General features: G+C 31.4%; 1 long non-coding RNA gene across 1 annotated transcript in view; it reads right to left on the reverse strand.

Moving 5' to 3' along the window:
* Positions 1–9,093: 9,093 nt before the first annotated feature.
* LOC109026266 (uncharacterized) overlaps positions 9,094–27,429 on the reverse strand; it is a 93,742-nt gene continuing 75,406 nt past the window's right edge. Inside the window, exon 5 of the long non-coding RNA XR_002005230.3 lies at positions 9,094–9,149. This is a non-coding gene — a long non-coding RNA (uncharacterized lncRNA). The remainder of the gene's footprint in view (positions 9,150–27,429) is intronic.

Consider the following 27,429-nt stretch of genomic DNA (forward strand, 5'->3'; position numbering starts at 1 on the left):
GAATTTAGAATTTACTTACAGTCTTAAGGTTCTTGAGTCTGCCAGGTAGTTACTATTTTTACTCACTCATTGTAAGGCTGGGAACTCTTGAAACCAGGCATTTTATACACATTATTAAATATGACATTTTAGTTAAAGTCTTGGAAATAGAACTAATGTTTGTAATTGTACCCTGCTTATTTATAAAGAGAGAGAAAATTTTTATTGAACTTATATAAATAAGAATACAAATACACATGAATAATTTCTGAAATTGGGAGGAATCAAGTGGGAGAAAAAGCAAATGCTTGCATCTTTCTCACAAATGTATACTTTTCCAAATTGTTAAAAACTATAGACAGCTTATGAGAGAAAATTTTCTTAAATCTGGAAAACAAAACATTTAAGTAAAGAATCAAAAACATTTTAAATAAAAGTCATAAAAATTTTATCTTCATCAATTTCTTAATTTTATGCAATTATTAAATTTGATTTTAATTAGCAGTTTTTATGAATCCATGACTTTCTTCACTAGAATTCTAGAAATATTTATTTAGTCCATTGATCTTAAAATTTTCAGAAATCTGTGTTCAAGAGTACCTGTTAGAGCCTTTTCCATGAAAAGCATTTTTGGACTATCGCTGATTGCAAATATTTTTACAGAAGAATTCAAAACAATAACTGTGGATGACAAACAGAATAACCATTTTAAAATATGATGAAAGCTCTCAATTGGCAAGGAAATTTAATTACTTGCATTACATGTGGCATTTTAAGATGAGATCCAGAATCAGACAGCATCACATCAGAACCATCAGACTTTTATAAATTTCATATAATTTTTAGAATCCTCCATTAATAACATATTTATATGAACATAACTTTAGAAAAGATTTAATATAACAATCAAAAGTATGACAAAACATTCAATTTTTATAAGTTTATGTAATTTCTGGGACATTTATATCAGTAACTTATTCAGAAATGTAATATAAGGAAAATCTAATATCACTTATCATTTAACTATGGCTCTCATACAGTTTACCAAATAAGTCCTACAATTTAACATATCTGCATGATGAGAGGTACATACTTCAAAGCTATCCAGGGACCCAACTAAAATACCCTAACATGAAGTTTATGCCAAAAAGACTTAATATAGGATTTTGATTCTGAAGGTACTTATCAAAAATGTCAAAAGGCCCAAAACACTTGATCAAAAAAGAATCACAGGTCATGTTAAAAAAATAGCTATTCATTTAATCAGAATAATAATCAAAACACTTCTAAAGCAATACAGAAAGTTATATGGATGTAAAAACATTATCCCTATTATAATTTGGATTTCTTAATTAAAACTTAATAAAGACAATACAGGAATTGATAAAACATAAAATTGTTGTTTTTAGTTGTTTGTTTGTTTGTTTTTCTTTTTAGGCCAGCCTCCATAAAAATAAAGAAAAACATACTACAATGTGATTGTTTTTCTTTAAGGGAAGTCCATTTTGGTAACCTGGGAGTCAAACCTGATAAAAAGGGTACTTGAATTTAATCAGACACAGGAAGAGTGTATCCAGCATTATGAGTGTAAACTATATTATAAAGGAATGTTAAAACAAACAAATTAGTACCTTGAGCAGGAAAATACATGGATTTCAGTAACAGCATGGGAATTTTCCAGGTTACATTAAATAATTCAGGCATATTTTAAAAATCCAAGTGTATGGAAACAAGTTAAACTGGAGAAAAACAGTGGTTTTCTAGACCTTCAAGATAAACATTGCAGCATCAGGCCATAAAAGCAGAGTTAGAGCCAGAGAAAAAAAGGTTACAGGAGTTGATGAAAAGATTGAAGGAGAGAGGAATTACCCTAGCCAACCAAAGAGACATACCTTTTTAAAGGGAGAAAAATAAAACAGAAGGCAGTGATTTATGACCTGCAAATCACATGCAGTGAGATACAACAAAATTTGAACTTCTGAAATATAAAGCTCAAAAGTTTCAAAAAGATAAATTTTACCTCAAGAAATACAATTATCAGTCTGAATGAAAAAGACAGTATTTCCAGTATGAAACCAGGGAAATGGTTTAAATCTCAGAAAAAAATAGAAACTGTATGTAATTTAGAAGATGATTGTTATAAAGAAACAGATTTCAGAATCAAAAATCAATACCTTTTGTAACTTTACTAAGAGCAAATTAATATCGTAAGAAAACCTTGTTGTTCTAACATAAGGACCTTCTTTAAAAGTTTTTGTGTTAGTTCATTTTTAATGTCAAAGCTCAAATTTTACAAAGACTTAAATAATTTTTTTATTATAGCCAACTTAATGACACACAAAATTCCTTTAATAAATTCTATTTTCATGAACCTTATCATAACTTACTCAGAATGTTGGCAACACACTTAAAATTTCTGCTTTATCCTATACTTCCTCTTTCCAAACAAATAAAATAGTCATTTTGCTTTAGAACAAAATTTACCATACCAGTTTCTTTCTCATACAAAATTATTCTCTCTTCTAATCAACTTTCTTTGCCAAGAATGCATCTTAATCTTCATAACTTTCTTCACATCTCTTTCTCCTACTTCCTAGTTTATTTTTATCTTGTTTCTATTTTCTTCATAAACCCATAGTCTGAAGCAACATTAAATTTCCTTTAAATTAGATTAAAATGCTTTTCTATCAAAAAAGAAAGCATTTTTATGTCTTTCCTAATTGTTTTATTAAAAACAACTTAGGTGTATGTGCACTTATATATAGAACTGTTTACATATGTTAGGATTTTAAACTCTTAATAACCTTAAATTTTAATGAAAACCTAGGAATCAAGCAATCTTGAATTATCTGCCCATACATGAGTATTTTATAGATGAGGACCATTTTATATTTTTTAGAAACATGTTTCTTCATAACATAATTTTACATATATTAATTGACTCAAATATATTTAGTCTTTCTACAAACATTGAGAAGGCAAAAACAAAGTTATATTTACGGTCAGTAATTTTTTTAATTTTATTTAGATATGACCCAGACATTTTATTAGTATCTATTATTAAACATAACTTAAATATTTCAAATTATATGAAAAGTTCATTTATAGATATTTGCCACTTTTACATTCATCTAATTTATTTATTTTTAACAGTTACGTCTATTACTTATAAAAACCAAGACATTAGACAATGATAGTCCTCACTTCTAGTTATTTCCTTGTTAACCATTTTTATAGCCCATGACTATCTGGTGTTTACCTAAGTAAAAAAATCTTAAGTTAAGTATGTGGTTATTTTGCTGACAAATCTGAACATACAGCTGGCTTCATCAAACCAACAATATTAAATTAATTTCATCGAAAAAATTCACAAATATCATTCTGTTTTATACGGGTTTTATAGTTTTTATAACCTTTGTATAAAACCCTGACATTTGAAAATACCTAGTAGAAACAAATATAAAACTACCAGTAAATCCAGGCAAAACTGTATGCTGGCAAATTTGAAGACGTATCTATTTTTATGTTATGAATAATTTAAAAACCAACTAATTTATTAAATATTTGCGTAATTAACATGACAAAAAGACATTTGGGTTAATTATATATTTTATATGAGCACTCATTTGTCTTTAGTATAGTCAGAATATATAACATGATACACGTACATATGCATAAACAAGTCTAAACACACACACACACAAATAAAGATCTTATAGCTTCATTTTAAAATTTTAGACATGAGCTAGTAATACAACAAATACACCAGTTTATAAGAGAGAGTTGAATCCAAATTGTATTTCAGACAAAATTGGAACAAGTTCACATAACTAAACATTTTTAGCCCCAATATATAATCTAACAAAGGTTGTGGACCAAAACTTTGGGTAAAGCGTTTCCCATGGCAATTTCATTTTACAAACAAACAAAGAAGCAAAAAACCTCTTCTCTTATTTTCTTGCACCATTTTTAGTTTCAAATGTGTTTAAGGTCTTGGTGCAGTGGCTCATGCCTGTATTCCCAATACTTTAGGAGGCTGAGGCCAGTGGATTGCTTGAGCCCAAGAGTTACATACCAGTCTGGGCAACATGGCAAAACCCCATCTACCCAAAAAAATACAAAATAGCTGGGTGTGTTGGCACACGCTGTGGTCCTAGTTACTCAGGAGGCTGAGGTGGGAAGATCCCTTGAGTCCCAGGGGTGGAGTTTGCAGTGAGCTGAGATTGCACCACTGCACTCCAGGCTGGATGAGTTAGCAAGACTCTGCCTCAAAAAAAAAAAAAAAAAAAAGAGTTTAGGGTTAAAATTTTAGTGTTCACATTTTAGCTAGGACTAGCTGAATTTTATAAGATAAACAAAATATCCAAGTAGTCTTGAATTAGAGACAAATGTGTCTGTTATTTGCTTTCTGACTTGCTTGACTAGCAAATTCAAGTATAAAAGAATTTTAGCGGTTTCTTTTTCTTTTCTTTCTTTCTTTTTTTTTTTTGGACTTTTTACTTTCGGCCTCTCTGTGGGAGAAAAAAGAAAAATATTTTTATGCATGACTGAGACAACTTATGTAATTGATTTCAACTGAAGATTTTGATCTGTTTAATTGGAGATCCAACTTTTTAAAACATTTTTCCTAGTTCTTTTTTTTAGATAATTAATTATTCAATTATGTTCTATCATCATATGCAATTGTTAGTCAAGCAAATCTAAAATTACATTTCTAACGGGTGTTCAATTTGTTGGCTATTATGGAGTCATCAGAATTTGTAAAAAACCATTAATTTTAAAGCCCTTTAAGATTCCCTTTGAAGTATATATAAATATGTATTAAATTATATTTATTTATCAATTTATATATTTATAAATATATTTACATATTTATAAATAAATTTTAAAATAAAATATTTTATTTTATATATATATATATATCTCCAACCCTGGGACTCAAGGGCCTACCTCAGCCTCCTGAGTAGCTGGGACCACAGCATATGCCAACACACTCAACTAATTTTTGTATTTTTTTGTGTAGATGGGGTTTTGCCATGTTGCCATATATATATATATATATATGTATATATGTATATATACACACATATACACACACACATGCACACACACATATATATATATATATATATATAGAAAGAGAGAGAGAGAGAGAGAGAGAGGCTGCAATGCCATAAACAGTGAATTTTATTTCAATGCCATTAGAAAAGTCAGCAGATTCAAAGTAGACAGAAAAAATACAGAGAGCTAGATAGAGAACTTAGAAGACTCTGCATGTTAACTCTATAGCTGCTAATTTTTCTAGTAATTACTATTTGAGCTCTGAATTTTCCTTGATGTAATTTGCCCACCAGTTTAAAAGTATTCCCACAAACAAACCATAAAATGTAGTCAGCTGGAGCCTCAGAAAACCTGGCATTTCTTAATGTTTGAGAATCCCATTCCATTTCTTATTAATCTCACAAATACCAAAAATAAAAATTATATAAATTTTGTCAGGGAATGCCAGGAGTTTAGACTGGTATTTTAGATTGTGACAATTGTCCTAGTAGCTTTAAATTAGCTATCCTGCATTTACTATTTTGAATGTTTATTTTTGCTCTCATAAGACTTTCAGAAACAAGCAAGGGAAAAGAGTCAAACAGAACTCATCGAAACCAAAATAAGGATAAGCACAAAAATTTTAACCTAGGTGTGCAGATCAACAAAATATTAAACCAGATGCACAGTCTAGACTGAAATTACTCACCAGAAGACATACCTTAAAGACAGAATGTAAGACCTGTAGAAATAAGACTACTCAATTAGAAAGATCCTTATCTTTATACCAGAAAGGAATAAGCAGAAAAGACAAAACGTCTTTTATCATCCCTGGAGGAATATACCATTCTTTATTAAGGTAGCCTTATCCAAATAAGATTCCCCAACTTATATAAAAAAGCCTCTACCAAAAGGGTGAAGGCTGAACCTAGAAGATTTGCAAGGCCAGACACGGTGAAGCATGGAAGCAGAGGCTCAAGTTACTCCTTCACACTAATTCCAAGAATTGCCAATTTCTTCTTATAGTGATCTTACTCAGGTCCCATTTCAGATACCATATATATGACAAAACAAATAACGAACAAAAAGATGGTCTCTGAAAGGAAACATATTTATTTGGCAATACAGCATTGCAATAAGAATATGCACGCCATAGTAAACTATGTATAGAAAGGTAAAAAAGACAAAGGTTTTTAAAGGACGAAATAAGAAAGATTACATAATTATTTTGGAAATAATTATCTTTGCCTACAGAGATAAATAACAAGGATGACAGCAGTCTGAGGTTGAGCAGGCAATTTCTGGGCAGATGTCATTGTAGAAGTTTCGCTTTTTGTAGTATTTTTTCACTATCAGGCATACAAGTGTGAGGACTCTCTTCATGATCTTCATTGGCTCTATTTCTGAGGTTTTTCTCAATATTAGTGACTCCATTTTTATTTTCACTGCTTTTATGGCATAACTGAGAGGAAACACCAATAGATTAGAGTTGTATTTGATTTAAAATCTATTTGTTATCTCTCTTCTAGGGAGGAAAATAATTGGTTTGGTTTTGAAATTCAAAGGAAGGCTCTTACCTGCCTCACTTAAACTTGAGTTTTGCAAAATTAGTTTGAAAAATACTTGAATTTCAACTCATTGTAACATAGTTTAAAATGCACTTTCAAATTAGCTTTATTAGTAAGTTTTAAATAATATTCTTAGTCCAACTTTCACTATAATTTTGAAGCCTCATTTCTTTTAATGCTTATACACGTATACTGTAATGTAACACTATCCATAACGGTTTGAAAGCAAATTCAAATTACACTAGACAAATAAATTTCTTTAAATAGTTTGTTTTTGTTATGTTTATTCTAATGACATATTTTAGCTTTTTGTCTTAATTGATTTAAAATAAGAATTTTAAAAATAGAAAAGAAAGCACACATACACAGAGATTTTGAATCGCATAGTTAAACATTGTGATCTTGATTAGAACTTGGCATCTTCTACTATATTGGAAAGCAGAAGGATGCTACAGCATTTTATTTTCAAGATAATAATTGGAAATGTATTTGAGCACTCAGCTAGAACTTTAATATTGTTTCAATTTTGGTAAATGAGGAAGTTCATTCTCCTTTGCTGACTTAATGAATGGAAACCAAGGGGCATCAGAAGGATAATACAAAGTGAATCTTGCACTCAAAATATCATGCTGTACATGGCAAATACATGTAATTTTATCTGTCTATTTAAAAATACTTTAAAAACTTTATTCTAAGAAAACATATTTTGATTAAAAGAAAACTGTAAGGAAGCCATAAATTTTCAACTATATATTTGTATATTCTGTGGTTTCCTTAGATATGTATTTATAAATATATATAATACATATAATATCTACTACGTAAACATATATTTATTATATATGTATAATGTATATGTATATAACATAGACTAGGTAAACATAATATGCATAATATGTAAGCATATTATATGAATCACTTTTTTTTTGTATTTTATAATGTTTTGACATCTTGCTAATCCTAAAAACACTGCCACTCCCATAACTAGCTAATTCCTAGAAAGAGCAAATGACTTTAATGGGAGCATAAACTTCATATGCAAATCAACCAATTCAGAGCTCATATTGGCCAACTACCCTCTTTCTTCAGCTCTCAGAGGTTGAGCCACTATCTTCCCTGCCTAATATCACTTCAGGGCCAGGTAACAGACAATTCAAGACAACTCCTACCACCTATAGCCCACTAATGCTGTTTGAAACTGGCTAATTCTAAATCTTGTTACCATGCCTTGCCATCCCCACAGAAAGCACAAGAAAGTCTCCCGTCCACACTTTTCCCTCATTCCTTCTTCCTCCTGACTGACCCTGGCGTGTCTCTGTGTGGCCTTGTGTGGCACAGTGTGCCCCCTGCTGCTGGGAACTGTGAAACTATCTTTTCAGCAACAATCATCTACTCATCTGTTGGCCTCAGCAAACTTGAGTAATAAGTTCTACATGTTAAAACACATATATGTATATGTATTTGTGTGTGTCTGTATTGTGTACATATATCTACTGTTAGGAGAGTTTTTATGTTATAATTTAACCATTGTATCACTATTTTTTCCATTAATCAATAAGATTTTATCTATATTTAAGAAACAACCTAGTCTTACAAAATGGATTAATTTAATTGTTTCATGAGTTTTGGCCTTCTAAAATATCAGTAAATGCCAATGAAAATGATTTCAAGTATTTATAGGCTTCAATAGTATATATATATATATATATATACAATATATAGTGTATATATAGTATATACAGTGTGTATATATATAGCATATATAGCGTGTATATATAGTATATATAGTGTATATATAGTATATATAGTGTATATATAGTATATATAGTGTGTTTATATATAGTATATGTATACTATAAGGCTTCTATATATATATTTGCTATAAAATATATATAGAAGTTACAAATAGAAATAAAATAATTTTAAACTCATTTTTTTGAAAGATTGCACTGTTCCACTAAGGATTAAGATGAGAATTTAGGTCAATAATCAAGTTTCCATTATATAATCCAAGCATTTCCTAAGAGATAAATAACTTTAGAAGCTTTTGTAATTCTTTCGAGCTCTATTTATATGAATTGATTTCTCCACTTGAATCTCAAGGAGGCATATGGATCATAACATGTCTTGCTTTCACGCTCACTCTCCATCAGCTGGCACCACCATTCTTTCATATCCTAGGGCAAAAAAAAAATGGAGCAATATTGCTTTCTTTCCACGACAATACACCTACAGTTATAAAATACATCTTTTTTACCAAAATAAATGTTAGAAAGATTGCCACAATTTCTTAGGATCTATATTATTTTCACATTTGTCCAAACCACTAGCTTTTAAAATATTTTCTCCAAACTAAATTATTGCAATAACTTTTGTCCAGCCCCTACAACATTTTTCTAACAAAGGCAGCAAGAATAAATTGGAACATTTTACTCACCTGCTAAAATTTCTATAAAATTTAAACTCCTTGTCAAGAAATGCAAGGAATTGTACAAACATCCTCAGCTCGCGATTCAGCTACACCCTCCTTTACTTCATCTGCCTTGGCAGGTCTGGAGTAGTCTTGGTAGTCAAGTGAGAAAAACTTTTAATAAAATTAGCAACCATAATATGGATTCAGCAATGATGCTAGAATATGAGATTGAAATTTAAATTTTACTGTCAACTTCTTGCAAAGGTTCAAGCATTTTCTTAGAAATGTTGTATCTAGTTATACCGGAACAGAAATAATATTTTGGCATGTTAAAAAAAATTTTTTATCCTTCTAAATTTATCATCACTAGGTTTCCCTTGGCTTTCATATCAAGATCAGGCTTGATCAACTCAGACTCTAGCATTACTTCAGTAGTGTAGAATTATATATTATGTCATATATATAAGATATAACATGTATTATAAATAATTGACATTTCGTAAAGATTCAATCATTTAGCTATATTTAAATTGTGGATAGAATTTAAAACATTACACATTTAAAATGACTAGTGAGTTATATAATTATTTATAATATATATGATTTATAGATTATATATAATTAATTATATATTACCTATTTTTCCAGTGGCCATAAAAGATGAGAAAAGAGAAAGGCTGGAGATGTGTGGGGAAAGTACAGAATTCCATAGGTAATAATAAAATGTGTATTAATTCTTCTGCTTGCTTAGCCAAACTCCCAAAGGGACAAGGAGAAAAGATAGATAGAACAAGGATAAAATCTCAAGTTGAGAGATTTTATTTCCTACCTCCTTTCTGGGGACATCTGGCACTGTGAATTTCCAAGATGCAGACTTGAGCACCATGTTCCAGAAACATGGTTGGTGATAGGTAAACAAGGAATTTTCAGACTAAAGGTCCCAGAAGACAATACATTCTTCTGATGCAACCAACGTAATAGCTAAATAATTGCGAGAATCTACACCATATGCCAAATTGGTATAGGCTTGTACTTGTCAAGGGGTAGTGAGATCCATCTACTCTAATTTTTAATCAACTAATGATACTTTACAGTTGTTTAATAGTAGAAACAACATAAAGAATGGGGGACATAAAAATATGATATGAAATCATAGTAAGAAAAAAACAATGGTAATATTGAAAACAATTGGATGCTTTGAGATTTAATAGAGGTCAAATTGGAAATGATCTTCTTTGGAAACACAATGTAATGCAATCATATGCAAGAAATAAGTTGGTAAAATTTCTTGTAGAGTTACATAAATCTAATTTTCTTTGATTTTTCCAGTGGAAATTAAAAACTAGACCTTTAGCCTCTTAGCCCATTTTCCTATTTTGTTCTTTTCTAGTTTTGTTCTGTGCTATTTTTAAACTTTTTGCTTCAATCGATTTTATATATTCTAGGAAATGATTTCCAATGTTTGTAAAATTTGAAATGTTAATAGAAATTTTATGAAACTAAAAATGTGAATATATTTATCAGTTAGCCACAAATCTAATATTTGACTATTTTAAATTTGATTTTAATTGGCTTGCATTTTCTTAATATCCCAGAGTTTAGGTCAGTCATCATTTTCATGTTAAAAATAAATGTTAAAATAAAAAGATTAATGAAATATTACTTTAATTCAAACAACATACCATTTCACCAAAATAATTGTCTCAACCATGACTGGTTAATTTAAACTAGTTTTGCTCATTCACTAAGAAACATAGTAGAAATGCATGTGAAATATCAGATATAAAGTATTATCATTTGAGATTACAGTCATCCCTCAATATCTGAGGAGCATTGGTTCCCAAACTCTCCCAATACCACAATCCACAGATGCTCTGGTTCCTTCTATAAAATGGCAAAGTATTTGTATATAATCTGTGCACATCCTCTTATATACTTTAGATCATCTCTAGATTACTTATACGACCTCATACAATGCCTACACATCACCTCATTTATGTGAATTTAATGCAGTAGTGGGTGGGAAATTTTAGTTCTGCTCTTTGAAACTTTGTGGGATATATTTTTCAAATATTTTCAATCCAGGTTTGATTGAATCCATGAGCGTAAAACCCATAGATGTAAAAGACAGACTGTATATCCTTATTTTATTAAAAGTTTAAGAGGTTTTCCATATTTTTCATAACATTTTATAGAAATATAAAAGCCCATAATGGCATAATAAAAGAGGAACTATTCATTCTTTAGATTTAGTAAATAACAAAGCTTAGAAGTGATTTGGTGCTTCGCTATTAAAAGTATAAGAAACATCTGCACCAATCCTGGGACTTGTCTGAAATCCAGAAAATCAGACCCCACCATGAATCTTCTAAAAATAATCTGCATTTTAACAAGATCTTGAGGTAATTTTCATGTGGCTACATGTGGAAAAGTATTATAAGGAAAAAAGTGATGGGAAGATGAAAAGAGGAGGAGTAGGTATAAATTGGATGTTCTGAGAGGGCCTGCATGGAACTCTTAGTTCACTGTTTTCTGAGTAGTGCAGGCTAACCAAGAGAGGAGCAGGTACCCACTCTGTGTGTTAGTATCAGAACTGTATGTCTCTGGCTAACAGTGGAAATTAATTCCCCATGGCTAAGGAGGCGCAAAAAGTTAATACAGAACCAGGGAGCCATGATTTGGTGAGCAAACAGTCACATACTCTGGGATCTCAGAAAGATGTTGTAAATGTATCACAGGGCCTTCCTCTCTAAAATGGAGCTAAACCAGTTCCTGATGGCTGTGCCAACATAAACTCTGGCCAGAAATTCCCTGCCTATCCACCATCTGAAATAAACATCTGATAGAGGTATTTGAGTTTGGGCTTGGAAACCAACCAATCAGAGCTCACCTACCTGGGCCAATCGAAGCTCAGATGTATCAACCAATCAAGTTTCAGTTACATTGACCAGTAACAATTTAGCTGTACCAACCAATCAGAACTTAGATAGTTTCAATCCTTCATTTGCATAAACAGACCTGCTTGGGAACCTGAGAAGGAACTTTTGCTATAAAACCCATACCCTCTCTTTGTTCTCTGGAATATAGCTTTGTTTTGCACTGAAGGCTGTCTACCCAGTTGGCAAACTGTTCACTAGAATTAATTGTCTTTCCTCCAATTTTTTTTTCAGACAGATTTTGGTCTCAGAACCTATAGAATGGCCTTACATTTCCGGGTTATCCTTTAGTTTTACCCAGTTATGAGAATGCCTAGTTTAGAGGTAATTTAACATTTGAAAGGTCTTCTGATTCAAAGGTCCAGAGCAACAACTGATAATATTAAACATGCCATAGGAGAATATAACATTTGTTTACTCTGAAGGACAGTATAAATCTACATACTACAGAATATGGCAAGTCAATACATTAGAGTGTTATCTTTTTATTAATTTTAACAAATTAACAGTCACGTTTATCCAAAATTTGTTCCTGAAATTAATAGTAAATAAAGATACAAATTAAAAGATACAGACCCTAATAAAACAGTTAGTATATGCAGCATTTGCTTCATGAGAAGTGAGATGAGAGACACTTTTTACTTAATGAAAGTGAAGAATTTAAATACAAAAATAATGATCTAATCTATGTGATACAATGATATATGAACATATTTTTCTTATATATTTAGAATTTATTTTTATTATTTTCCAAAATGTGTGAATAGAGAGAAATATGTTGATCTAATTACCAAACAGTGTAAATCTTCCATCAGTTATTTTTTTTTAAAAAAGGCAGCACATCAAACCTAATGGATACTAAGAGAATAATAGTTTTGAGCTTGGGAATCAAGATTTAAAAACAAGCAATGAAGTTTCATGAAATTGCTTTAGCACATGATGATATCCCACTCATCTACTGATTTTATGAGGCCCTCTTTTCTTTAGTAATTTGTTACATTACTGTGGTGGCAAATTTATTTTTTTAAATCTCATTAAAAGTTTAAAACATTATTTTTGATTTTTTAAAAAGTACCACATATGGAATTTACTTCTAGGCTTCTGCAGAAAAATAATAGTCACTGATGATCAAAGCTGGGAATTCTCACCAGTGCACTGAGGTACACGAACACTTGAACCCCAGATTAGAGGTGTGCTCCAAGATGGGTGTAAAACATGTATAGTAAGATGGTATTTAAAATGTATTATTGACTTTTAAACAGTTGAAAGTCTACTAAAAGAGTCCTTAGATGACTCCTCTCTATGATTGTTATGAATTGAATAATTAATTTTGTTATCTGCAGGACCTGTGTCCAGGCCTATAAGAAGAGTTTCTCTGACTCTCTGCTGAGTAGAACCACTTAATCTGATTTCATTATTGTCAAGATTTTCATATCACCAGAGAAAATCCTTATCATTAGAATGCATTTAAGTATTTAGAATTGTTATTAAAACTTTTTAAAAAGATTTTTCTAAGCTAGTATCTATGATTGCTATTTTTATTACCTGGAATTAGATATTTCTATGTAAAGAACAAAATTGATTTTATCGAATAGTTAATTTCAAGCATTTATTAATCATTGGCTATTGATGTCAACATTTATAAAATTTTTAATACATTAATATTTGTTTTCAAAAGTAAATAATATTTCTTAAATGGAAAACATAATTTATTGCAGTGCACTATGCACTAGTGATTTATTAAGGTACTATGGGTACCAAGAGTTTAAAAAATATGTTTTGCATTATGTTTTCATCCTATAAGGTAATACTATTGAAATCTGTATTTTTTGCCAAATTTTAATATTAAAATAAGTGAGAAGTAATATTTAGCTCTTCTCATTTTGCTTATCACATAGTATTTTCAAAATGTGTGATTAAATAAAATTGGTTATTTTATATAAATAAAAATTATAAATACAGATTATTATATATTTGTAAAAATAAGAATTTTCTGGTCATGAAGGTTGGCAGTTATTACATATTTTAAGTGTATTTAAATACAATATTTTGATATTCCCTTCCACATCATAGTCAACAGTTTTAAAATAAAATCAACAATTATCAATTCAGAGAAAGAACATGTCAAAATACGTAATTTAAATCAGTAAATAAGCAGCATGAAGATCATCACAATTATGAATTACTATATTCTGAAAATTCATCTCTTCTTCTGCCTAAATGTCTTATTTCTATAGAAAGAATTAATAAAAATAAATCACATAGCTAGCTACAAATGTGCTATGGAGATGCAACTAAAGTATCAGATTCAGCTCCGGTAAACAGCCAAAGTTGAACAATTAATAGCCCCAACAAAATAGTTTAATTTTTGTTTCCTTATATTGGAAATGGTCACTGTCATGTTTGAGAGCAACAAATCAAAGGAAATAGAAAAGGTGCCATTTTCACATGACACTATTAGTGAACATTACTGGTTATGCATTCATGAGGGTGTCAACATTATCTTGAAGTTTATTAAATTTATAATATTTTCCTTGCAGATTGATAAATCTACAGTTATTTATATATTTTCCTCAATAAATATTAATAGATTTATTGAAGAAAGGGGCTGAGGAGAATATTGTGCATTCTCTATATAATTTCTTAAAGAGGTTACTGTGAATAAATTATGTATAATGATATATCAACAATTTGAATGTGAATGAAATATTAAAAAATTAGATAAACATATATGTATGTGTGTTGTAAAAGTAAGCTTCAATGACAGGATAACATAAAAAGGGAAAGGAGTTCTCTTATATACAAGCTGGCTTCTAGGTTTGATTTCTATATTAAATGCTTCCAAAGTGACATAATCAACCATGTATGTGTCAACATCATCAAAACAAGAGTGCTCCTTAACAAATTGCTTTTATAAAACATGATAATGGGTTGATGACCAAAGTAGAATTTTATCAAAAAGTTATGAGTCAAAAAACTGAAAAAAATTGAATTTTTTCTATTTGCAATTTATTTGAATGATACTAATCACTAAAACATACTGTTTTGACTGAAATTTAATTGTATTGATGGAAATTTAATTGTAATGAAATGTTCAATAACTGCTTAAAATATATGTTAATATCTACTGACAAAAATCAAACCTTATTTCAGAAATAAGGTTAACAATAATTTTTGTTGTTGTTTTATCAGTTATATTTTGATTTTTCTTCCATTTGCTGCTTAAAATTTACATTTGAAAAAGTTTATTATTGAACTGCATAATCAAGATTTTGAAGACAGTATTTCAAGCATAAAATATGAAATAAAACATCTTTGATCTGTGAAGGTATACAAATATACTTCCTTATAAAATAAAATATTATTTTGAAAATTGTATACTGACTTAGTATTTAACATCTTCTCTAAAAATGTGTGCTTCACTTTTCTTTACTTCTTTATATAATTGCAAGAAAAAAATGTTTCTTTCATTAAAGAAACATATTTTTACATATAGATGCTTCAAAATCTGCACTAGTTTACCCCATGTGCATACACATATTGACATTTTCTACTTTTGCTATTCCATGTATAAGTTTGGAAAGCATTGTTCTAGATGAAAAAAAATAAATCAATAGATGAATGGACATCTGGATGGGATTAAAAATACTACTTGGGGACAAAAGGTTAAACATTTCTATGTTTAATTCAATAAATTCAGTTTACTATTGTAACTTTTTTTCTTGAGGTAAAATTAGTAGTTACAATGGTAAATATAGGTAAGTTCCTTCAAACTTTATTGGTTAAACAAATTATTATGCCTAAGTATATCTTTCACATGCGTGACTAAGAAACAGGAGTACTGATTACTGATGATCCTGTTGAATTTTTATTTGGGAAGTAAGTTTAATTTTAAAAATAAATTTATTTGAATGTTTATATACTATATCTCTCAAGTTTTCCTCCAAGATTCAACTAATCTAATAAAATTGCTGTTGGTTTTGGTTTGTTTGCTTTCTTTTATTCAATATTTTAGTTAGATAGTAGGGAGGAATTGAAGGGAGAAATTTTTAATCTAAACTTAGTCCCTTCTAATTAGCTACATCATCGATAGATTGGAAGGAGAGTGTGGTTTAAGGAATAGGGCATTATTTCTGAAGATAGACTCCTTGGCTTCTTTAAATCCTTGGCTCTACCATTTACTTGGCTACCTGAGTTAATTCACTTATCTGAAATGATAGTTATTTCAATTCTCACTTAAAAAATCAATTAAATGATGAATTGACATCTGAAAGTTCTTAGATCATAAGTGGGCACATGTAAAGCACTATGAAACTGCTAGATCTTTTTATTATGGACACGCTGGATAAAATTGTTTTTGCTCAACACACAGGTTCGGCCTAGACTAGACCCTCGATATTTCATTGAATTTCTCCATCATCAGTGTTATATTCTCTTTCTCTTGTTGTGTTCAAGACTTTTACTGTACCTGGACTGAACTCTGTATCAAAAAATGATAAAGAATGTGCATATAATAATTGATGCAGGACTATGACATTAGAAAAGTGTATAAAGAAGAAAAAATGTGTCCTCCCTTGACAATAATTATTTTATGACAGCACAAAATCATACAGCATTACATATAATGTTTGCACCTTGAAAAGTTTATCATCTGCACAACCCCATTTCTAGTAATCTTGGGTATCATTTACATCAGAAATTATGCTCCCATTTGCCAGTTTTAATTTTTCTTCGAGTTGAACTTTTGAACTTGATAGAATAACTGAGCTAGCTAGTCTTCTATCATGAGTTTGCTTTGGAAATGATTAGCAGAAAAAATTGAGAAGGTTAATTTCACTGATGGCCGGCAGTGAACTCCACAACTTGTATGTCATGAAACCTAAGGAAATCTTTCATTCGGACCATGAAAATGCCAATTAGTTGCTTAATTAAATTTAGTAACTTTAAAACTTAAATGTTATTCATAGATCTGTGGAAGGGAGCTTTCACATAATATTAATATGTTGTCCCTGAATAGTTTGTATTTTAAGGGTTTTATCTCCAAATATTCAAAGCATTAACAATCAGCATTAAAAATTTTTGTTTTCATAAGAGATTGATATTAAATTAATAGATAACAAGACACATTTCCTTGGTAAGAGGTTAGCTGGAAAATGAGAAATTCAAAATTTCATTAGGAATAGAAACACAGATTTCAGATGAACTTAATTAAAATTTGAGTGATAGAGAAAAATCATATACAGTCATTGAGAAAATAGAAACTCTGCTCTTTAACAATGAAAAATAATTCATTTTATTAGATAATAATTTAAACCTTAAAATTTGTGGTTGCTTCCATTTTCCTTTAACAAGACTTGGATAAAGAATTCAAATACATTCCAGAGAAGAAGTGTAAGATGACTAAGTTTTAGGAATACTTATGTACAAAGATGAAACATGTCTAAGCTATTCCAAGTGGGAAGATAACTCCTCAGAGTGATTTAATTATGCTTTCCAAGTTTGATCAAAGTTTTTTTCTGTCTTCTTAAGGAAGGCCAAAGTCGAGCTTGGCCTAAAGTGAAGTTCCCGTGATTAACTTTGGAAAGATATTGTGTTTATAAAATCAATTGTCACTGAGCTACTGATATTATGCTCTCCTTTGCTGATACTATTAAAAGTTGTATAATATTTCATGACTATGTTGTGGTTCATTGAATTATACAGTAATGTTTTAGCATACATATTATAAGACACCAGGCACTGAAACTATGAAGATAAAGAAGGTATAGCTTGTGTTTAAGGAGCTAACAGCCTAGAAGAGAGACATTTATGTGAAAAATTGTAACATAATGTGATAAAAAGAATTGAAATAGATATATGCCTAAAATGTTAAGAATGCACAGACAAGCCATCTAATTAGGTTGAGGGAAAAGTCAAAGAATTCACTGTATAGTGTTAGATTGACTTTAAATTTGTATCATAAAGCTTGAGAAAACTCAAGCCAGGCAAAGAGTAAGTGAAAAATACTGCAGTGAAAGGTAAAAAGAGGCATATTGATTTCAAGTATTATAACCTCTATCCTCCACTGTGACTAACATACGGTGGAGGGATGAGACTGATTAGAGTTTAAGCTAAAATAATAAATAATAATAATAAAGGCCTTCTAGTGATGTGTTAATAAATGTGGTTATTGCCCTGGGGGTTATAAGCAGGCGATAAGGGACTCTAAACTGTAAAGAGAGAATTTCAACTTTGTGTTTTAGGAAAGAAAAATCAAATTATTTTGAGAATGGATCAATACTCCAAAATTGGTACATATATCTATTCTCCCTCCAATCTCTAATTCTTTTGGAAAAAAGTATTTCAAAATAAATAAATTTATTGCATTGCTAGAAAATAACAAAATGTCACCAAAAATATAGTTTTGAGCAGTTACTGAAAGACAGAAGGCTGATTGGAATGAACAGCTTTATGTGCAAATAAAACTATAAGAAACTACAGAGAAGGGTGACTGTAGGTAACCATGATGATGTTCCAAGCTTAGAGTCAACTTATGGGAAGACCTGAAGAGAGTCTTGGATCACATTTAATAATTATTAATTGAGAAGACCATCAAGATTAGATGATGCTCTCTCCTTTCTCCCTGGTCATTAAATATAGCCGGCAATATTAGTATTTTAATCCAGTTGTTGTGAGCTGTGAGACAAATACAAATTATGGAGAGGCAGGTTGTTTCTGCCATCCAAAAACTTAATCTCAGGAAACTAATAGCATTTCCCAACATTCAACACACTCTTTTTTTTTTTTTTTTTTTCTGCATGGTGAGGAAAGGCTAAAGTAATTACAACAAAGAAAAACTAAAAGAAAATCTCAAATACAAATGAACACAGGCTAATTAATCCTCTAATATTTAGATGGAAAGCAAAACAGCAAAAGAGAGGCACAAAACAGTCTGCAAGGATAAAAGACAGTTTGAAACACTGCCCAATGTGTCTTTTATTCATACTCTTTGTTGTTGTTAATTATTACTGTTTTGCCCTGTACTTCTCAACCTATTAAGCCATTAAAGATAAGGCATATATTACTTAAACTGAGAAAATAAGACAAAAACCCAGGATGATTTCAAAAATTAAGTCTTGAGTTTCAGTGGGGAAGAAAAAAACCAATGTATTCCAATGCAAGAATTATCATGCAAGTAATTCCTCTTGCATCTTCCTCCTCCTTCCACCTCCACCATCAAGTAGGCCCCGGTGGCTATTGTTTTCTTATTTGTATCCATGTAATAAAAGTTGAAAAAAAAAAAAGCATGAATGCACAAATTAGAGAATTCAGAAAGCATGTTTACTCATGGAGTAGTCACGTTGGATATATCATGGAGGAAATTCCTGTCATTTATGAAGGAAAAAGTGTTGTTATTTTGCTTGGATGGGAAAGAGAGAACCTGGAAAAATATAGAAGTTTTGGAGATGCAATGCACTAATATATATACATAGAGAGATGCCAGAGAGATAGATTAGATAGATAGATAGATAGCGATAGATAGATAGATAGATAGATAGATAGATAGATAGATAGATAGATAGATAGATGATAGAGATAGGTAGGTAGGTAGGTAGATAGACAAATAGATGATAGAGATCGATTGATAGTAGATAGATAGATGATAGATAGATAGATAGATAGATAGATAGATAGATAGATGATAGACAGATGATAGAGATAGGTAGATAGGTAGGTAGATAGACGATAGAGATGGATAGGTAGGTAGGTAGATGATAGATAGATGATATAGATAGATTAGAGAGAGAGAGAGAGAGAGAGAGATGATAGATAGATAGATAGATAGATAGATAGATAGATAGATAGATAGATAATTCAGAAAGGGGATGTAGGCATCTGACCCTCTAGGATCTTGTTCACAGGAAAAGGAAATTTAAGTTATAAGGATAGAGAAACCTGAGCTATTTTGATGAAGAACTTAAAACTTGAAGGAGACTCTGCTTAGTGGCCCACTTTGACTGTGGGAACCAAATGCTTACCAGGTACTCCTACAGAAACAGGAGGCAGACCAAGAAGAGCAGACATAGCGGCATGCTTGGTTCAGAAGAGAGACGCCAAGATAGCCCTTTCTGTCCTCCAAGGCATGCATGAAATCTGGGAAGCTGCATTTCTACATGCCTAAATCACAGTATATAAATATTATATCTGCTCCTCAGACTTAAATTTATTATATCCAATAAGTTCTTTGACAAATAAGTGTGATAGTATATTTTAAGAGTAGTTCTATGGTTTCAAACTGTCAAACTGCCTGAGGAATTTCACCCCAACGCTTAACAATTTATTAAGAAAATAATTGGCTAAACTCTCTTATTGTATTTCCTTAACAATAATTATAGTACTTGCCTAATTAGGTTATTAAATATGAATAGAAATTTATACATATATGTGTGTGTGTGTATGTGCCTGTGTGTGTGTGTGTGTGTGTGTGTATGTGTGTACGGTGCTTTAAATGGTCCTTGGAACACTGTAAATGCACTCAACAAAAATAGCTATCATTGCTTAGAATGTGCCAGAAACTATGTGTAGGGCAAAGATGAAATTGGCGTATAAAACCACAATCTCTGCATTTCATTTCTACTGCAAACTTCTTTTTCCAAGACATCAATTTCTTCCCCCTTTTTTTTTTTTTTACGAAAACAGCTTGCTAAATGGTCTCCTTGATTCTAGCAAGCTACACTTACTGCTTTAAAATCCATTCTTTATGCAAAAAGGTGACATATTTAAAATGTATGTTAGGTCATGTTACCCACATGTGCCAAGCACTCCAATGACCTCGCATTGCATTTATAAGATGTATCCAAACTGCTTGCCTTCTGCATAGGGCAGTACTTGAGCTGGTACTCCCCACTCATCTGACCTCGTTTCCTGCTCTACTCACTCTTACCTACTATACGCTAGCTTTATTTGTTTCCTTGCTATTCCTCACACACTCCAAGCCTACTCATGATTCAGTACCTCTGAACTCACATCATTGATTAGCTGTTTCTTTCCATTACAGAGTTCTCAGCTCACATCCCTACTCACATAATCTAAAAATACTCCCTCCTTTTACTAATCTTTTTGTCTTTGACACACTTTTTAATGAAGGTATTTGTTTTCTGGTTTCATCATGTGTACTATATCTCAAATTTAAGTCCATGAGAGCAAGGAAATTTTCTCTCTTGTCCACTGCTCCACCTTTAGCGTAGAGCACGACACATAGTAGTTGCTAACTACACAATGGCAGAATGAATCAAGTTGAAATTAGCACAGCATGAATTGTTCTTCAGGAGTTAAGGCAAATGGAGACTACTGTCTGAAGAAAACACAGAATGAAGACATTACATATAGAACGAAGGAGGATTCAGATAGCAAAAATATATTTTTAACTAGAAAAACAAAATGATTTGTAAGACTTCTACAAGATCCCTTTATCATCTGTAAGTGAAATATGCACTGTTTTATTTGTTAATAAAATGAATCTGGCAAACATTTCTTGAGTATCTACTAGTTGCCAAGGATGTTCAAGTGTTAATGTTTGTCAAATGGTAATTTGGAATATACTATGAAAAATTATAATATAATAATTATTCATATACAGATTGGAACACAGTAAAGCAAATCTTATATTAGTCTGAGAAAGTACATGTCAGTGATGGAGAATATTATATCTGAGAAAGGATGTGTGGATGATGGAGAAGATAGGATGGTCTAGCCCAGCGCTGACAACAGAATTCAGAAGAGTCACATATGGAATTTTAAATTTTCTAGTAAACATATTAAAAAGAGTAAAAAGTAAATGATGAGAATAATTTTTTTATTTTGTACTAGGTCTTAGAAGTCCAGTGTGTATTTTGCAATCATAGTACATCTCAATTTTGGCTAGACATGTTTTGAGTGCTCATTAGATACATGAGGCTAGCGGTTATCATATTGCATAAGTATGAACAGAAGTGATAGTATGTATTCCTTCTATCACATGACTGGCTTACTTTCCCAAGCATGGAACTCCATTCGGTTTCTGTTGAATAGCAGTTCCTCAAAGCTATGTTTTGTATGTATAGATGAATAAGAAAACAAATGAAGTGAACAAAGTGAATCAACAATGAAATATAAGATCATAGGATGTCAAGAAATAGCAAATCAATTGGTGCACTTCCATTAACTATGTATGGTGAGACAAGAGGCATGAAGGATAGATATATCAGGAAAAAATAGAGACAAATGTATTACAAACAAAATATATAAATATATGTATATACATATATATCCACAGATATGAAAGAGAGAGAGAGATTTAGGGAACTGTATCACACAAGTGAAAACTGGCAAGTCAAAAATCTTCAGGGTAGACTAGCAGGCTGGAGAGTGACATTACTTGTGACATGGATAATATTTGGTGGAATGAGAATTGAGTCCTCCTCAGTAACTCGTTTACCAAAACCAAGCATAAAAATTGAAGGTATTATATCAGTTTACATTGCAGGTTATTGATAGTATATAGTCTGTATAGTTTGGTGTTTTTAAATTACAAGTGGAGCAATTGTGATGCATGGAAAACTCTATAATCAAAATAATTGAGGCAGCATCTGTATACTATCAAGTACACACAAGGATTATTAAATATTAGGATTGTATTAATTTGGATTCTGTAATATGTTCACCCCTTTCAATGTTAAGGATATATTTTAAAATTATATTATACATGATTTTCTTTATTTTATTCTGACAAGGCCTTGTCTTTTTGCCTAATACAAATCAAACCACTTGGAACATCCGTATTTCCACCAATCCATTTGCAGTTTCCAGAGAGAAGTTGTGGCAGAATTCACATTCCATTAGCCAATTTTAAAAATAGGTTTATTGGCCAGGGGCAGTGACTCACGTCTGTAATCCCAACACTTTGGGAGACTAAGGCGGGTGGAACCCTTGAGTCCAGTTGTTCAAGACCAGCCTGGCAACATGGCAAAACCCTGTCTCTACAAAAAAAAAAAAAAAAAAGCTATACATGGTGGAACACGCCTGTGGTCCCAGCTACTCACAAGTCTGAGGTGTAAGGATAGCTGGAGCATGGGAGTAAGAGGCTGCTGTGAGCTGAGATCGCTCTATTGCACTCCAACATGGACTACAGAAAAAATGGTTTTAAAAAAAAAGGTTTATTAATTGAACTGTAGGGATTCCATCTAGCTTGTAAGATAATTTAAGGAGCACGAGGTTGGTAATGTAATGATTTATTTCTTCCTCACAAATTAAATAGTATTAACAAATTTTTAGTTTGAAAAATGTGCCAACAAATAAAGTTCTAATAAGACATTAACAATTAGTGTTTACAAATTAAATTCAAACACAGGTAAAACAAATATTTTTTCCACTTGAATTAATAACAAAAATTAAATCCCTCCAGAATTTATAGAAACATTGAAATAATGGCTCACAGTATATTAACTATACCCTGGGATTAATTTGTGCACTTTTAGAAAATATATTAATTTTTTAAGCCTCTAGCGTACCATTTGGTAAATTACTGCTTTAGTGTATTAAATGGTACCTAAATCATTATAGCAGTAACTTGCTTCTTATGTTAACCCTGAACTTTTCAACTATTAAAGATAAATGTAGCCTAGGATATTTTCTGTTGGAATATCAAAGGAGAGGCTAATGATGGGCAGAGGTTGATGGATCCCTGAGAGTCAGGCAGGCCTTCTTTTTCATGATAACTCAGTCAGGGTATACTGCCAAGCCTCTACAGATGAGATTAGAGACATTTGCTTCACTGTCACATAAAAAAGATTTTCCTCCTACCCTATTATGTGCCCGAAGCATTCTATAAATGTGCAATCTACTACCAGCACATTTTCTACAAAGTAATAATTTCTATAAGTTTTCATCATTTTTATTCAATATATTTTAATTGTTTATTTTCTGTAATTATATTAATTATAGCATTTATATATAAATATGTTCTGTACAATAAATATTTTTTAAATTATAGACCAAATAAGAACAACATTGAACAACTCTGCATACCAGTTCCCACCACCCTTTCTAAACATAATCACGGTTGTCCATTTAGTTCATATTCATCCAAAGCATGCCCTGTACCATCAAATGCGTATGCCTGCGTGCATAGCAAATGCATATCATACGCATATATATCTTAGAAGACATTGTATTATCGATACATGTGATGTGAGTTTATAAAAATCTCTATTTCCCCTTCACACAACAAAATGACCTATTTAGGTATTCTATTCAATCTTTTTTTACCTAAGCGAAAGGTTGCATAATGATAAACTATAATTTGTTTTTTCCTGACCTTATAGATGAACATTTGGATCAATTGAAATCTACGATGAAGCTTAAAAAATAAAAAAGGTATTATCTCACATGGCAAGATATGTGACGGGTATGTGTTTTCCAGCATAAGTAAACCAGGAGCACTGTTATATCATCAAATTCCCAAGTTACCATTTTTTCTGTGTTTAGCCAACTTAGCCAACTTCTTTTTTTTTTTTTTTTTTTTTTTTTTTTAACAGAGTCTCGCTCTGTCACCCGGGCTAGAGTGCAGTGACGTGATCTTGGATCACTGCAACCTCCACCTCCTGGGTTCAACTGATTCTCCTGCCTCAGCCTCCTGAGTAGCTGGAATTACAGGTGCACACTACCACACCCAGCTAATTTTTCTTTTTTCAGTAGAGACAGGGTTTTTTACCATGTTGGTCAGGCTGGTCTCGAACTCCTAACCTCAAGTGATCCACCCACCTTGACCTGCCTCCCAAAGTGCTGGGATTACAGGCGTGAGCCACTGTGCCCAGCCCCACCTTCACTGTTCTTAAGGTTTATTTCATCATTGTAAGTTAATGCAATTATGCCTGTCATTACCTCATCACCTATCCATATTCATAGGTAGAAAATGACCAGTCACTTCTGTATGATCAGCATTCACATGAAGTGCTATTTTCCTAGAATACCTTCAGTAAACTTACCTCAGGTCTCACTAGCTATACTGGCATTACCTTCTCATACTGACAGTAATCGCCATCAAGGTGAATGAAATTAACGTCATTAACAGACTAATCAACATTTATGCCACCCACCCTCCTCTCCTGCTGTGGCTCAGAAGGTGTGGCTCAGAAGGTGCTCATGAACACATGTTCAATACCTGGGGGAAAAAACAGTTTTGTTTTGTTTTTTATATATAGCAAGGGAAATGAGGAAATGGTTATTTGGTAAAAAACTGAAAGTATCTGCCACAGTTTTCATTTTCTCTGACTTTGTTTTTCAAATGTTATAAATGATGCTTACAAAAATGTCATTTTAGAGGTCTTCTAGGCACATATGTAAAAATTTCTATGGAATAAGTGCAAAGAAGTAAAAAGTCGACACATTGATTTTAATAAATACATCCAAATTTCCTATGAGTTTACCTACCTTTTTGCATATGGCAACCATATAATTTATTACTTAAACTAGAATGTTGTTGACAGTAAAAGAAAGGATTATTTGTAATTATGATTGGGTAGAATTTTGTTATATGAATATATCTGTTTAAGAAATCAATATGACCAAATTCATCATTTTTTCTTTTTATGTCTTTTTTTTTGTATATTTGTTCAAGAAGTCCTTAAATATTCCAGTATATTAAACATATTTTTATGTGTTTATTTCTAACATTGTTATAATTTTTTCTTTATTTTTCGGGGCCATTTGAGATTAACAATAAATGATTTAATTACAGAAGGCAAGGAGATACCTACTTTTATCAAATGGATAGCTAATTGCCACAACATCACTTATTGAATCACTATTTCTATTTTAAAGGAAGTTTAAGAATGATTTTTTTTGTTTTATAATTTCAACTTTTATTTTAGATTCACCAGGTACATATGCAGCTTTGTTTCATAGGTATATTTTGTGATGCTGAGGTTTGGGGTATAAATGATCCCATCATACCAGTAGTGAGCATAGCGTTCAATAGATAGTTTCTCAGCCCTTACCTCTCTCCCTTTTTCCCTGCTCTTGTAATTCCCAGTGTCTACTGTTCCCATGTTTGTGTCCATGTATACCCAATTAACACTATTTTTATTTAAAAATATCAACCTTTGAAATTTGAGAAGGGATTCTACATTCATGAATGATTGTTACAGAAATTGACATGCCTTTATAAACAACTAGAAAACTGTAAAAAATAAATCAAACAAAAGTTTCAAGGTGGTGAACAGCATGCAGAGCAGGAATACGGTGTCTAAGAGAAGGGGAAAGAAAGACAGGTGATCAGTTAGGTTACTCCGATTTTCTGCCTTGAGGCAGATTACAAGACTGTAATAGTGCAGTAAAGAGGGACTAAAACAGGTTAAGGAAATAAAATGGGGCAAGAAAATCTCTATAAAACATGCATCTGTTAAAGGACATATGTCCAGAATAATAAAGATACTTTACAATTAAGTGGCAAAGAGACAAACAACTCATTAAAAAAAAAAAAAGATGAAGAACTGAAAAAGACATTAAGAAAAGCGAAACAGGAATGGCAATTAGAACAAAAGAAAAAGCTCAATAATATTATTTAATAAAATAAATTTAAAATTAAACCAAAATGAAAGAGTACTATTGTATACATTGCAATTGCCAAAATGGAAAAGACTGGCAATTTCAAGTATTTATGAAGAGCCTGAATTCTCAAATTTTGCTGGTGGAGTTGAGGAATAGTACAACATCTTTGGTAGTTATGTTAGCAACTTCTTACAAAAAATAAATATACACTTGGCAAATGATTCAGCAATTCCATTTCTGGGTCCTTATTCAAGATAAATGAAGACATATGTGGACACAAATAAATGAACTCAAATATTAAGTAGCATTATTCATAGTAGCTAATTCAAAACAAACAAAAAAGTAGATCAAACTTAAACATCCATCAATAGGCTATGAACAGATATATTCATATAACAAAATTCTATTCAGCTTTGCAAAGGAGTTTTTACTATATAAAAGAAGTCAGGCAAAAGACTGACTTCTTTTGTTCTAGGATTCAAAATACCATATATGAAATTAGAGAAAAAGCAAAACTATAGTGATAGAGAGTAAATTACTAACTGAGTATGCAGATGAAAATAATTAACTTAAGAAGAAACATGTTGAAACGAGAAAACTGTTTTTACCTTAATTATAGTGCTATGTTACATGATTGTATCAAAACCTAGGCCTGGTGTGGTGGCTCACACCTGTAATCCCAGCACTTTGGGAGGCTGAGGCGGGCAGATCACGAGGTCAGGAGATCGAGACCAAGCTGGCTAACATGGTGAAAACCTGTCTACACTAAAAAATACAAAAAAATTAGCTGCGTGTGGTGGCGGGTGCCTGTAGGCCCAGCTACTTTGGAGGCTAAAGCAGAAGAATGGCCTGAACCCAGAAGGCAGAGCTTGCAGTGAGCCGAGATTGTGCCACTGCACTCGAGCCTGGGCAACAGAGCGAGACT

The sequence above is a fragment of the Gorilla gorilla genome, chromosome 2 (genome assembly GCF_029281585.2).
Source record: "Gorilla gorilla gorilla isolate KB3781 chromosome 2, NHGRI_mGorGor1-v2.1_pri, whole genome shotgun sequence".
Taxonomy (NCBI): Eukaryota; Metazoa; Chordata; class Mammalia; order Primates; family Hominidae; genus Gorilla; species Gorilla gorilla.